The sequence below is a fragment of the Sceloporus occidentalis genome, unplaced genomic scaffold (genome assembly GCF_023333645.1).
Source record: "Sceloporus occidentalis isolate IW3139 unplaced genomic scaffold, rSceOcc1.0.p SCAF_24, whole genome shotgun sequence".
Taxonomy (NCBI): Eukaryota; Metazoa; Chordata; class Lepidosauria; order Squamata; family Phrynosomatidae; genus Sceloporus; species Sceloporus occidentalis.
Genome location: NW_028317004.1, coordinates 9,047,331 through 9,061,088, shown reverse-complemented (window position 1 = coordinate 9,061,088; position 13,758 = coordinate 9,047,331). Strand labels below are relative to the sequence as shown.

The window sequence follows — 13,758 nt, the reverse complement described above, 5'->3', positions numbered from 1 at the left end:
TGGTTTGTGTTTCTGAAATTAAGTTAAGAACACTAAATACATTCTGTTTGTAATTATTGCTTGTTTGACATATTTCTTTTTTAGACACAGAGTGTATGGAAATGAACATTAGTTACTATATGTATGTTAATAATAAGTGATTATTATTATGATTCTTACTATTACATATTTTTGTTATATAGTATTTTATTATTCTTAGAAAATCAGAAATAACGTTAAGGCAGTATCAAACAAATATATTATTATCTCTAGAGAAACCTGTTGTTTCTGTAAGTCCAATTGTTATGTTATATCCTACTTGTTATGCCCTGTCTACCCATTGTCAGACATCCCCACTCCCCAAGTTCCGGGAGTCTCCTCCATTTTAATAGCCACTTCCTGACGTCTGCAAACTGTAACAGACATCCCAGAAACAGAGCGCGCACAAGTTCAGTTCTGACCATTGAACTCTCTCTCACGCTCACGCAAAAAAAAATCTGTGCTCAGGTGTGCCTCTGCGCTATCTCGGTAGGTGGCCTTTAAACTGATGGGTTAGATAGCAGAAGAGAAACCTATCAGGATGCACGCTATCATACATGTTTGGTGGCGGCAGCGTGGGTGGGGGTCTTAGTGGCTGGTGAAGCCACCTGCCTGAAAATATTTTTTTCAGGTTGGGATGTCTGCATTGTACAGTGCTATGGAATATGATGGCGCTATATAAATAATAATAATAATCAGTTTTGCATGAAGTCAAAATGTGACTCTTTATAGCAGTAAAAGCTCCTAGGTTTGTAAATGTGATAAGATGCATTGTAGTCTATGCCTTTTAGGTAAACAAACAAGGAAATAGAGAAGGAGAACTATACCTAGATACCTAGATATTTTCTGATTTAACAATAAATATTTAAAGCAACTTGGCCAGTCATCTTCCTAGACCTTACTGAAAACGATCCAGTGACACCGTTTTTAACTGTAGTTGTTTAATTATAGCCCTCTTGATTCTCAGTAAGTAAAATGAAGGACCTTGATGAAGAATGTATCAGAATTGCATTTGCAGATAATTTGTCTAGCCTGCATCTACTTTCCCTGGCAAGGCGATAGAGAAGTTTGTCCACCAAACCAAGAGTTTGTAAAAACCATATGACTCTTTTCATCTCACCATCTTCACTACACGTTTGTGAAAGAATTAAAGTTAGACCTTTCCAGACTCTACTGTTTATTGAAGAAGGTCCCACAATGACTACTTTAGATATAAATATTGCGGTGACATAGGTCCCCAAAAACTAGAATTACAGACTGTCCATCCCATGATCATGCATAACGTCCCAAGTAGTTTACTTGGCTACCTGCCAGGTATTTTGTGGTCCAAATTCCTCATGTACAAATGTGAATTAATTAAAATCCTGATGGACCAAGAGGAAAATATTGCTTTTTCGTTAATGTTATATAAATATTAGATGTAGTTTTTGAACATAGAAGAGAATGTACCACACCAGACTATGCAAGGCAGTGCAGTGGGCATTTGAGTTAAGGGAAGGCTGCTCCTGGTTTATAGAAACCACTTGTCCCCTGAACTTGACCTACTTTTCCATCTTGCACCCAGCACAAAAGAAATAGCAGTAGCCATTTTATGTTAGGATTTGACTCATGTCAAGATGTAAGAGCCAGACAAGTGAATGACAGTGCCAGTGGCAAAATTCAGCAGTGCCCTGAAGCGATCCATACACATCGTCCGACGGAGCTCGGTGGCAAGAACCCCAGGAATTAAATATATAAGCAACTGCTTTTGTAGTCTAGGCATTCAATAATGAGTCCAATAACACATACTATGCACATTCACCCTTCTCTAAAATAAAGTAAAATCAATTTTGCAGGGCACTTTTCCACAGGTTATAACTTAGCTGCAAAAATTATGAGAGATTTTGGCTAATTTGTAGGCCATCCTTATAATTAATGCATACTGTGTCATTTATTGTAAATGCAATCGCTGATATGTACTGCTTGGCTTCAAATAGTGGGATTGGCAGTCCCAATAATACCTGTCCCCTGCATATTAATCTCGATCCAATATAATAAACTCCCATTATCAATAACCAACTATTCAGACGATTTTTGACAGATACCACAGCGATGTTGTGTTTTCACTTGAGTGTAGTATTAGGATTATTTTCCTTGTAGAACGTCATTCCACATTAAAAATGCTCGCTGGTGCCAGGACCGCACATGAATGGGGTTTTAGTCGGCTTTCCACAAAACACTGTGTGTTCTGGCTCCACTGAAGATACAGTAGAAAAAAAAAGCCACAACAGTAATTAACGTTAAATATAAAGTTTTCTAAACACGCTGTCTTAATTAAACAGAAGTTCCTGGTGTTTATTTTAATTTGTCAGAAGGTGCCTTTTTGATGTATGAGTTAGTGTTATCAAGGTTTACAGTTGGAAATTCATTGCCAAGGCACGTTTTAAAGTGGAAGTTTATAAAATAACCGGAATATTTTGAAGAATCATTATATTGAGATGTACGGTACATATAAATTATGCAACTTACAAGTGTACTACAACTGGGTGCACCATCCAGCCGACATATATGCAAGAATGTTGAAAAGCACAACAAGCGTTTTAAAAAAAAAAAATAGCCATATTTTAAAATGATATATCAGTGGTACACCAATTCTGCTTAGGGACTTTTATCAAGAGACATGATTTACCACTGACATACCAATTTAAAATACAACAGTTCTTCCAAACTAATAATTGGTGGGCTCTTCTCATTTCTTATATTTATATATATATATTCACATGAAAAATAAAGTATGCCCTCTTTGAATTCTATGACTTTACGTATTAGGGCATAATAACAATCATCTGTTCCTTAGCGGGTCTAAAAATTAGGTGAATACAACCTCAGATGAACAATAACACATAACGTATTACACAGTGTCATCATTTATTCAACAAAAATAAAGCCAAAATGCAGAAGCCATGTGTGAAAAGATTAAATACACATTATGATTAAATAGTCTGTATAACCATGTGTAGTAGCAATAACTTGAAGTAATCGTTTTCAGTATGAGTTTATCAGTCTATCGCATATGGCGGGGGAATTTTGGCCTACTCTTCTTTACAAAGATGATTCAGTTCATTGAGGGTGGAAGGCATTTGTTTATGCAAAGCTCTCTTAAGATCCCACCACAGCATTTCAATTGGGGTGAGGTCTGGACTTTGACTGGGGCATTGCAACACCTTGGTTCTTTTCTTTTTTTGACATTCTGTGATGTAGATTTGCTGGTGTGCTTGGTATCATTATCCTGTTGCATGACCCGATTTCGTCCAAGCTTTAGCTGTTGGGCAGATGGCCTCATATTTGACTCCAGAATACTTTGGAATACAGGGGACTTCATGGTTGACTCAATGACTGCAAGGTTCCCTGGTCCATGCTTGACAGGTGGTATGAGGTGTTTGTGCAGTGGTGTGGCGCTGATGTTGGGAAGAATTTGCTGGGACGTCCACTCATGAAAATATTGACAACTGTCTTGAATGGTTGTCCACTTTTGAATAATCTTTCTCACTGTGAATGATGGACTTTAAAATGTTTGAAATGAAATGGCTTTATAATCCTTCCCAGATTGATGGGCAGCAATATTTTGTTCTCTAAGATCATTGCTGACTTTTTGGGCTTCAAATTATTACTGTCCCTGACAGCCTTATTGAGGAAGAATGCATATCAATGTACCTTAATACACATTCTACAAGACAACAAACAAAAATAAAAAAATAAAGTACTTACCTGATGTAGACATGGCAGCTCTGTAGCTGCCCTCCTCCTTCATGGTCCTATGGTTCTTGCCACGGGTTGGATTCTTGAAGCAGCCAATCAGTGATTGAAAAGCTGTCCTATTGATTTCTTTTACAGACAAACCCCCACCCACAGCATTCTCTGAACCAGCACTGGAGCTAATTAGAATTAAGTATATTACATGCATGGAGTTGTGTGTCTCCCGAACACACATTCTCCACACAAAATAGATGGGGTGGTGAAAGGGACAAACGAATATGGGAGGATTCTGCGGAAACCCCCATGTATTTGCAAGAAGAACACCATGAACATTTAAAAGGACCACACAACTATCATATGCATGAAAGTCCTGAAAACCATTAACAGAACCACAATTATAGGGCCTATATAATGGAATCCATAAAAGTAGTGTTTGAAAAATTGTATTTCAATTGTAAATTGCACTAATATGACAGCAAAATAGAATTCGCCAGTCAAATTGTATTACATACCGTCTACAAGTGGAATAGGTAAAAGAGTTGATCAAGGAAAAAATGTATTAAGGAGGAAAATGAACGCAAGAAAAAGCATTTTCCTTTAAATCAGCCTGTCTCTCAGTATGAATGGGCTTTTTATGCAGATAGGGGTCTGTTTGTGTGTACACATACACGTCTGATTACATCTAGGCATCACACAACAGCTTGCTGTCTGAACCTCCCTCTCCATTCAGTAGACGCTCAGAACTTTCATCTATGGGAATACTCCCTGACCCAGCAGGATGTGGTGAAACAAAAGAACAGGAGCTAAAAGCTTATTTGAACTCCTTCTACACATTGATCTTTAATGCACAGAAACCTGCCTGTAAAACAGACAGTTTAACCCCTGTTGCATCGGATCACTGTACAGGCACTTGCAGGAAAATAAGTAACTGCTGCTGAATATAAATGTTTCTGTGAATAATCTGTGAATACATTCCATCTTGTAGATTTCACCTAGTTAGAATGGTTTTTATAATAATTATGCATCTAAGCAGGTATTGTACTGTAACAAACCAAACTACATTTAGCAAAGCAAACCTGGAAAAATACCAAGTGTCTTCATTTAGGAGGTCCGACATTAGGACCCAAATCCTTCTGCCCCTGTCTTCTCCCTGATGTTCTGAATGTTTGCTGGATATGTGTCTGTCCTAGTGTTCTATAGCTCTAAAAGCCTCGTTATTGTTTATAGAAACTGCAGAAATATGTTCAGAATGTAAACTGGGTTAACAAACATATTGATCTTTTTGTAAATGCTTTTCTCTGATTTAAATATCTTATCAATATGAAAAAGAAAAATCTCAGTACAACATTGCCCCTAGCTAATAATTCCTAAAAAGCATACCTCGTTGTCTATGTGAAATGCCTGGAGGTATGAAGTTCAGGTGCACTTTTGCCACATTTCAAGATTCATCTGATGTATTCTGTTTGTTTCTGTGGGGATTTTGCCACTTGCCCCAGGAATTGCCCTAGTTGGCCTTGATGTATATTTTCCATTTTCCCTACCAAGTCCTCTTTACATGTTTTCTCTATTCTTTCTTAATTGAGCATCCTGATTCCTTAAAATGGTCAAAGCTGGGCATTCGTAATGCAGCCTCATAGGAGGTCATGATATTCAACTGCACACATGCACCCAAACCAACACTGGTGCATGGCTGTGGTTCACCCCCACCATGATAGATAGTGGTCATCATAAACGATATCACGCAGAAATATCCACACAGAAGCTATACAGGGAGCACAGAGGCCAGTCGGGACAGTTTTTAGATTGATGACATCTGTAGTACTTGTGGAGACCACATTTTTTGCTGCCCAGTTTAAAAGAGGGACGATAACTAAAGAGATAAATTAATATATGTTGTGTGATTTCAGGAATAAGTAGAAGGACAAAGTTGGTCCAAATACACATTGATTCCAGACAGTAAAACATTTACATCTAATAAACTTAGTAGTTAAATCCTCAGTATCCATGGATAGCAGTTTGAAGTACAAAACAGTAAATGTTCATTTTTTTAACGATGCAATTGCTGCGTTAATGACTTGTTGAAATCTGCATGGAGAATCATCCCAATAATATATATGTACTACTTTTAAAGATGACTATTTAATGTATGTATATACTGGTACTTCCCAGTCCCCAGCACTACAGTTTCAACCTCCAGGAAAAAAAAGAAAACGAAAGGGGCTGTTTACCTTGTTGTAGGACAGATGACTCAATGTCTTTCTTGGCATAGAATAAATGGTAGTCTCAAATACTGTATCGTTGCCAGGTTGTAGAGATACAACACTTATATTCATAACTCTTTGATACGATTGAGTAAAAAAGTAGTAAATGTGATCTAAACATTACCAGTTCTTAACCAAGAAAATAAAATGTTCTCTTTCTTTGACACACTTATTTTGAAATATGATGAGCTCTTTGAAAGAAATAACGTTTTTACAGTACAAAAGTAATTTTCTGCGACTACTGCTACCAGGTCATACAGTTCACTTAACATTATGTAGGCTTTGGTTTCCAGCTTTCTCACCATTTTTCCATGTGTACCAAGGAGTACGCATACATCTCTTGCTTAGTTGTAGGAAAATAAGTTTATATACTTTAAATGAAATTCATTATGTTATTCCTGATAGAAACTGGGCTGTCTTTAAAGGGAATCAGGTTGTCAACCTGGTTTAACCCTATATAAGCTATTCATGTCTATGTGATTGTTAATGCCAGCTCCTGGCATATATTGGAAAACTGGTGTTGGTCCACGGTACTTGTACTGTTAGGGAAGCCAAAATTAATTTTATGGAAAAGCTATCTTGCTGGGGTACAAAATATGTAGAAAGTTTCTATAAAGTATCATATGTGCCATGTGTTGGACATATAGGGTGTATTTACCCAATGCACAAACATTGACCAGGGCAAACAAGGGCCACCCTTGTGTGAACAAGAAGGCGAAACATAATGAAAAGTAGGAAAAAGTACTTAGATTATGAGAGGAGAGGAAATATAGGGATGCATGTCCCTGGTAAACTTATGGGGGCCAAGACACATAAGCCTGCCTGAGATTCCACATTAGACAGTCTTGCCCCCCTCCTAAAAAGACCACGTGGTCACCCTTCTTATACCCAGAAGGGTCACCACACTGGTTCGCTTGCTATAGGTCTTTCATTTTCTTGGTATGTGCCAAAACCTGTGTAGTGTTGTTTGCATTTTGCCTGTTTCCCTGAAGTTCTTTCTGAACATATTTTTAAGATCTCAAGGGATCTAAAATGATTCCAGTAAACACAGAAATAATAAGAAAAATACTGCTGAGACCCCTAATTTAAGTATGTGCCAAGATGGGAATCCTGCCCTTTGGTAGCTGACAAGAAGTGAACTTTTTTACTTTTACTTGCTTTTTATTATTGTTTAGTTCTAAACACTACACGTTAATGAGGCTTATCATGCCTTGTTACTATATTATCGTTACATTTCCATCACACTTGCTTAATAGAGTGTTTATATGACCAGTACAAGGAGCGCTTAACATAGTGACATTGTTAATGTGTCTGCTTTAAAGTATACTGAGATTTAAATCCAGACTGTAAGAAAGGCTAAGTTGATCTAGCGGTGGTCCGTAAATAACATAAAGTAGGACCAAACAATGTCTTGTCTGTTATTTCCTAATAGGCTTTTGAAAGCAGGGATTTTTTTTTACCCTGGAAGCTTTTATTAGTAAATTAGGATATTATAGGCTTTATTTGAACATCTCAAAGCAGCACTTTGTCCCGGTGCTTTATGTGAACCTTTCACTTTTTCTTTTTCCACCACTCTGAACAATTCTCTCGCTATTCACTGATGAATAGTCCTGTGTATGTTAAGAGTCTCCACACCCTGTTTGTTGGGCTTTTTGAAGTCTTGCTACATTTTAACATGGCAGATTCTGGAATTCCCTAAAGAGCTTCCTATTGCTGGATCTCATTTAGGACTTTTCCAACCGAGATCAAGCCATTGGCTCCTCCAGTAAAAAATACTCCCAACATTTAAAGGTCACGTATGTCTTTATGTGTCTCCATGACCTGGAAGCAAAGAAACAAAACAACAGTGACCTGTTTGGATAAAAGGAGAAATGTGTCTTGAGTATGGTCAAATAGCTCATGCATTGGAGAGTTTGAAAGAATTAAGCAGTTTGTTAAGCAGCAATGGGCCCATTCAAAGAAAAGTTTCCTTTTTTAGTTCTGGCAGAAGTCATTGTGTAACACCTCTCTATTATCCACTACTAACAGATTAATATACCAGACCTTGAATAGATATACACTTTAATGTATTTATTGTAGCAGTAACTTTTTTTTGTACAGTTCTGGTAAACACTCATAAAAAATATACTTTAATAGAAACTTTTTTTTTTATTGAGGTTTGTCATAAGTATTTATATGTATACTGTATGTCTGGCCGCGAAACTGTCTGTTTTAATATTCTTAATTTGTTTTATTGTTCTTACAAACGAAATGTTATCTAATAATGTCACCTGAGCCATTGCTCTTAGCTGAGACATGGTTTTATGTGTTGCAAGCGTGCTCTTGAAGAATGTCAAGATTTTGGCTTAGGGCATCACAGAAAACACTACTTCAATGGAACAATGTGCCATGGAACATTCAGTGACAACCCAAAGTTGGGTGAACTGGCTCATTGCGTTTTCCTTGTGTCTCAATCCCTTCAACATTTTTATAGACTCCAAGCTTGCTAGTGTAGGGCCATCTTCTCCTTGTTTCACCAGCATGTCTTATGTTTGTTTATGTTATTGTTATTATTAATAGTGTTACTGAATATGGGTGGTATTCTGTAAAATGTAAGTATACTAATGTAATAATCATAATAATAGAAAACCAGTTCCTTATTAACGTTCACAAATAAAGTACACTCAAGTCTTCTTTACGGGAAAGGACAGTTTCCCTTGGGCTTCTCTGATATAAAGCAGATTTGTGTGTGTTTACTTGCAGTCCCATGTACAGCCTCCAGGGTGTCTAGAGTAACAAGGGCTGTAGGCAGCATTTGCATCTTGACCACATCCTTACTGTGCTCCTTTTACAAACTTCCCTTTTGGCATATAGTCATTGTACAGGACTGGATAGTGTGCATTGATCATTGTTACATTGTTATTTTTATCCAGCTATTTTGAAGCACTCTATTACTAGGCCTCGACTATGACATTGCCCTGAGTTAAGTGGTGCCAGCTATTTAACTCAGGGGTGTCTTAGGGTAGAATTAATGCACACCCTGTTTTATATTGATTATTATTAATCATACTTAGGGCTGCAACTAACGATTATTTTAATAATCGATTAGTTGGCCGATTATTTTTTCGATTAATCGATTAATCGGATAAAAAAATTAAATTTTTTTTCAATTTAAAATAATGTAATAAAAAACGTACAATTTACACTTTCATCTCTTTATTGCAATGGCCTCTCGCTATTCACCTTCTTATTTTACTGACATAATAATAAAAGCTACAAGAACCCAAACACAGTGTTTCTCAAACTAGGTTTTAATACAAAGTTATTAGTAAATATTAATTCATATGTTAACTATTTTTCATATTTAATAAAAACTATGAGAAAAAAGCCTTGTTTAAATTTTTTTTATTTACCAAACTGCCCCCGGTTATGCACATCTGAACCCCAGCTTGCCACTCTGCCCCCATATATGCCTTATACCTCTTATATGCCAGTGATATGCAACTGAGCCCCCTGATATACCTTTTACCCCCAGATATGTTTTATGCCCCCCTGTTATGCCTAATATCGATATGCCTTATACCCCCTACATGCCACTGAGCCCCCTGATATACCTTTTACCCCCAGATATGTTTTATGCCCCCCTGATATGCCTAATATCGATATGCCTTATACCCCCTATATGCCCTGAAATTCATAATACCCCCATACACCACTGTAACTCACCCATACACCACTCTGGCTCCTCCCCCTCCCATACATCACTTTGGCTCCTCCCCCTCCCATACTCCACTCTGCCTCCTCCCCCTCCCATACATCACTTTGCCTCCTCCCCCTCCCATATACCACTTTGCCCCCTCCCATACTCCACTCTGGCTCCTTCCCCTCCCATACACCACTCTGCCTCCTCCGCCTCCCATACATCACTTTGCCTCCTCCCCCTCCCATATACCACTTTGCCCCCTCCCATACTCCACTCTGGCTCCTTCCCCTCCCATACACCACTCTGCCTCCTCCGTCTCCCATACATCACTTTGGCTCCTTCCCCCTCCCATACATCACTTTGCCTCCTCCCCCCTCCCATACACCGCTCTGCCTCTCTACCCGGCTCCGTTACTGACAGGAACTTTCACTGCAGCTTCATAGAAGCCTCAGCGTAAGTGAAGGTGAGTAACGGAGGCTGTCTGTGCGATGCAGACCCCCACCGGCTGACAGAGAGGATGATCCTCTGTCAGACGGTGGGGGTCTAAACGATGCGCACAGACAGCCTCCGTTACTGCCCTTCACTTACGCTGAGGCTTCTATGAAGTCAGTAACGGAGCCGGGTAGAGAGGCAGAGTGATGTATGGGAGGGGGGAGGAGTCAGAGGGGTGTATGGGAGGGGGAGAGAGACGGAAGTGAGAGACCGGCCGACAGTGAGGGGAATCCACGTCCCCTGCAGCGTTGCGGGGGATCTGGATTCTAGTGTTATAATCCGATCTCTGTTTGAGGTCAGATTATAATTTTTATAATCGATAAAAATCGATTCGATTAATCGATAATGAAAATAGTTGACAACGATTTTCATTATCGATTATTATCGATTTTATCGATTAGTTGTTTCAGCCCTAATCATACTTATACTTATACATACTTAGTATTAATACTAATCTTAAAATAAAATGATCACCTATAACAAAACAACACATAACATAACACAATGTATATTATATAATAGAATTCGGTATGGTCCTCTTGAGATCCTGCGTGAAAAAAAGCGTTAAGGATATAAGCTGCACACTTATACATAGTACAGCAGCTCCATTGTGATGCTAAAGAAGTGTGTTTGACATATCCCTGACATTGTACACATGTACAGTTTATTAATATGTGACATTTGAACTATGCTATCATGTGTTACGTTATCTCAACCTTCTTCTTCTAAGTGGGGCTTTAGAATAATGGCCCTTCCATTATTAAATAAACAGGAAATTGATGTTTTTATTGTAACATGCTTTTATCTTTTACATGTAACTAAGTGTGTCCAATTACGATAATTTATTTCAAATAATTAAGGAAAAACAAGCACAATTGTTACAAAAAAATCAAACCTCTGATTTTATCAAGGATTAGTTAGCGCTTGCTGCTTTGTACTTGCCAGTCACAGTCCAGGAAGAACATGATGCTCATTTGAGGATATGTAGATTAGATTTAATAATAAGATGCTGTTAATTAACCCTAGAATTATCCTAGAATTATGGTACATGGTAGTAGCTAGTTTAAGATTGGTGTCTGCTGAAGAATAAATCACTCATAGTATCCTGAAATAATAAACCTTTTAATTATATGCAATACTTTGAGCATTATGCACAAATTGCATTTTAATACTTACTAAATATTGTATTCTGTATTATGGCAATGTATAAGGGATATGACATACTAGTATGACTGTTAGTGTTTAGGAAACCAAAAACACTCTGTACTTGGCTTTAAAGGGAAAATCATTATAGATTGATGTTACATGGTACGACGGCCATCCATAGACTTTGCCTCTAGAGGAATAAAGTTGGTATTTTTATAAATAGACTAAGTATTGAGCTGCCTGCCTCCTATAGATTAAGTTAATTTATGGGATGGGGAAGATGGGGGTTAATTAATTTCCTCCCTCCACACATAGTCTAGGGAAAGGGGGCAGACTATTTCCCCTGCTTGGTTAATAGGAAGCTCAGATTTTTTTTGAATCTATATTTGACCACATTTAATTTTACTCTTAAAATAACTTGTTTATTAGTGAATATACAATTTGCTTTGCAACTGCATAGAACCTCAGTCAAGAATAGTCAGTTGAAAAGTACCTTCCCCAAACTGTCCCCACAAAGTTGGAAGCATAGCATTGCCAAAAATCTCTTGGTATGTTGAAGGGGGCATACCAAAGCATTTTGGACAATGCTATGCTTCCAACTTTGTGGGAACAGTTTGGGGAAGGTACTTTTCTATTCCAGCATGACTGCGCTCCAGTGCACAAAGCAAGATCCATAAAGACCTTCTTGGATGAGTTTGGTGTGGGAGAACTTGGCTAGCCCTGGCCTTAAACCCATCCAACACCTTTTGGGATGAACTGGAACAGAGATTCTGAGCCAGACCTTCCCATCCAACATCAGTGTCTGACCTCACAAATGCTCATTTATTTATTTATTATTTTATATGAAGGATTGATAAACAACTTAACACATTCACTTCATAATAGATATTTTATTTATAAGTATATTTTATAGTTGAAGTTATATATATATTGCCAACCATACGGGCATCTACACGTACGGATAAGTTGGAGGATCCCTTAATCTATTAAAAGGTTTATTGTACAAATTTTGCTTTCAATATAAGAAACATACTCAGTGCTAACAAATAAAGTTAGCGGCCACAATTTATGAAACATAATCCACATATCCCAGAAAATGCCAATGAGCAACATGTTCTAGCCTGTGCTTTAACTGACAAGTACGTAATAGCAAGGCATAAATATAGCCAGATACAATCGGAGTACTTTCTTCCTCGTGCCTGCAATTGAGTTTCCTACAGGGCCCGTCTGAAGTAAATGAACTAAATGAAACTTATTTATTTAGAAACACAAGTATAAAAAAACAACACAGTGAAGCATCTTACAGGAGGTTTATAGCTTCCTCTTCTTTTGGTAATGAGACTTCTGCTGTACATAATCTTCTCTTTACAAGAGATGCCTTTATGAAACATATAAATACACAACGGGATGAAGTAACCGTTTCAGATGAACTCGTAAATACTAAATCACTGTAACAATTGAGTAAATGAAAACAATTATTGCTTGAAATGTGGTACAGACCACGAATTCTTGGGTTTTTCCAGGCTTTCTGTAATTTGCGGTGCTTCAGACTTTTTCTTTTGTTGTACACTGGCTTCATTATATGTTAACAAGCCCTAGTCATTCCAAAACTTCTAAAACATTTTAGTTTTTGTGTTCTCTGTCTCTTTTCTGCGGGCCTCTCATAAAATATAATGTGGTATACAGGAATAAAGAAAGGAAATTCTTCATTGTTTATTTCAGAATATTTTCTATTTTTGTTAAAATTGTAACAGAACTCATGCCTCTTCCCACTAGACAGAAACTGGACAGATTCCCCCACCTACCACCTACTATGTTATTTGGTAACACTACAGTCAGTAAAAGCCAATATGTTGTGTTATGTCCTCATCTAGACTTTACTTGATTGACACATTCTGGCTATCCATTCATTACAATTATACCTGGGGGGAAACCTTCTAAATGACTTGACCTTGAGACTCATTAAATATTAAACCTTTAATGGCCCATCATGAAGATTCTATGTAGTGGCTCAAATAACTGATAAATATCCTCATGAAAACCTTTACTTGCTGTTATTTAAAGATGCACTTAATTGGGTCATATGCATGATATCATGGTATACTGGTAGTAAAAACACTAATTAGGTGTCATATATCATTAGATCAAGGTTGAGTATGATGGAGTCAGCTCCAGACTGGGTGGCCCTGACATTTTGCCCCTTCACCCTCAGACCCTGAGGTTGGTGCACAGACTTTGAGACTGGTTCTTTGATAGAACCCACAGTAAAAGTCAGCATCTGAGCCCATGGCATTGTTTCTTCCACATCACTGCGTTTCACACACTGGGAACAGAATATTTCTCTAGCCAGAATCTAATTTTCATGCCGAAGGTATGAAAAGATCACACAACTGACGAGGGAATAAAGCAATATTACAGCAACAC

The 13,758-nt window shown here is 37.7% G+C and overlaps 1 protein-coding gene across 2 annotated transcripts in view; it reads left to right on the top strand.

The window, feature by feature from the left end:
* PCSK5 (proprotein convertase subtilisin/kexin type 5) overlaps positions 1-13,758 on the top strand; it is a 157,876-nt gene that overhangs the window by 32,976 nt on the left and 111,142 nt on the right. The window lies entirely within an intron of this gene.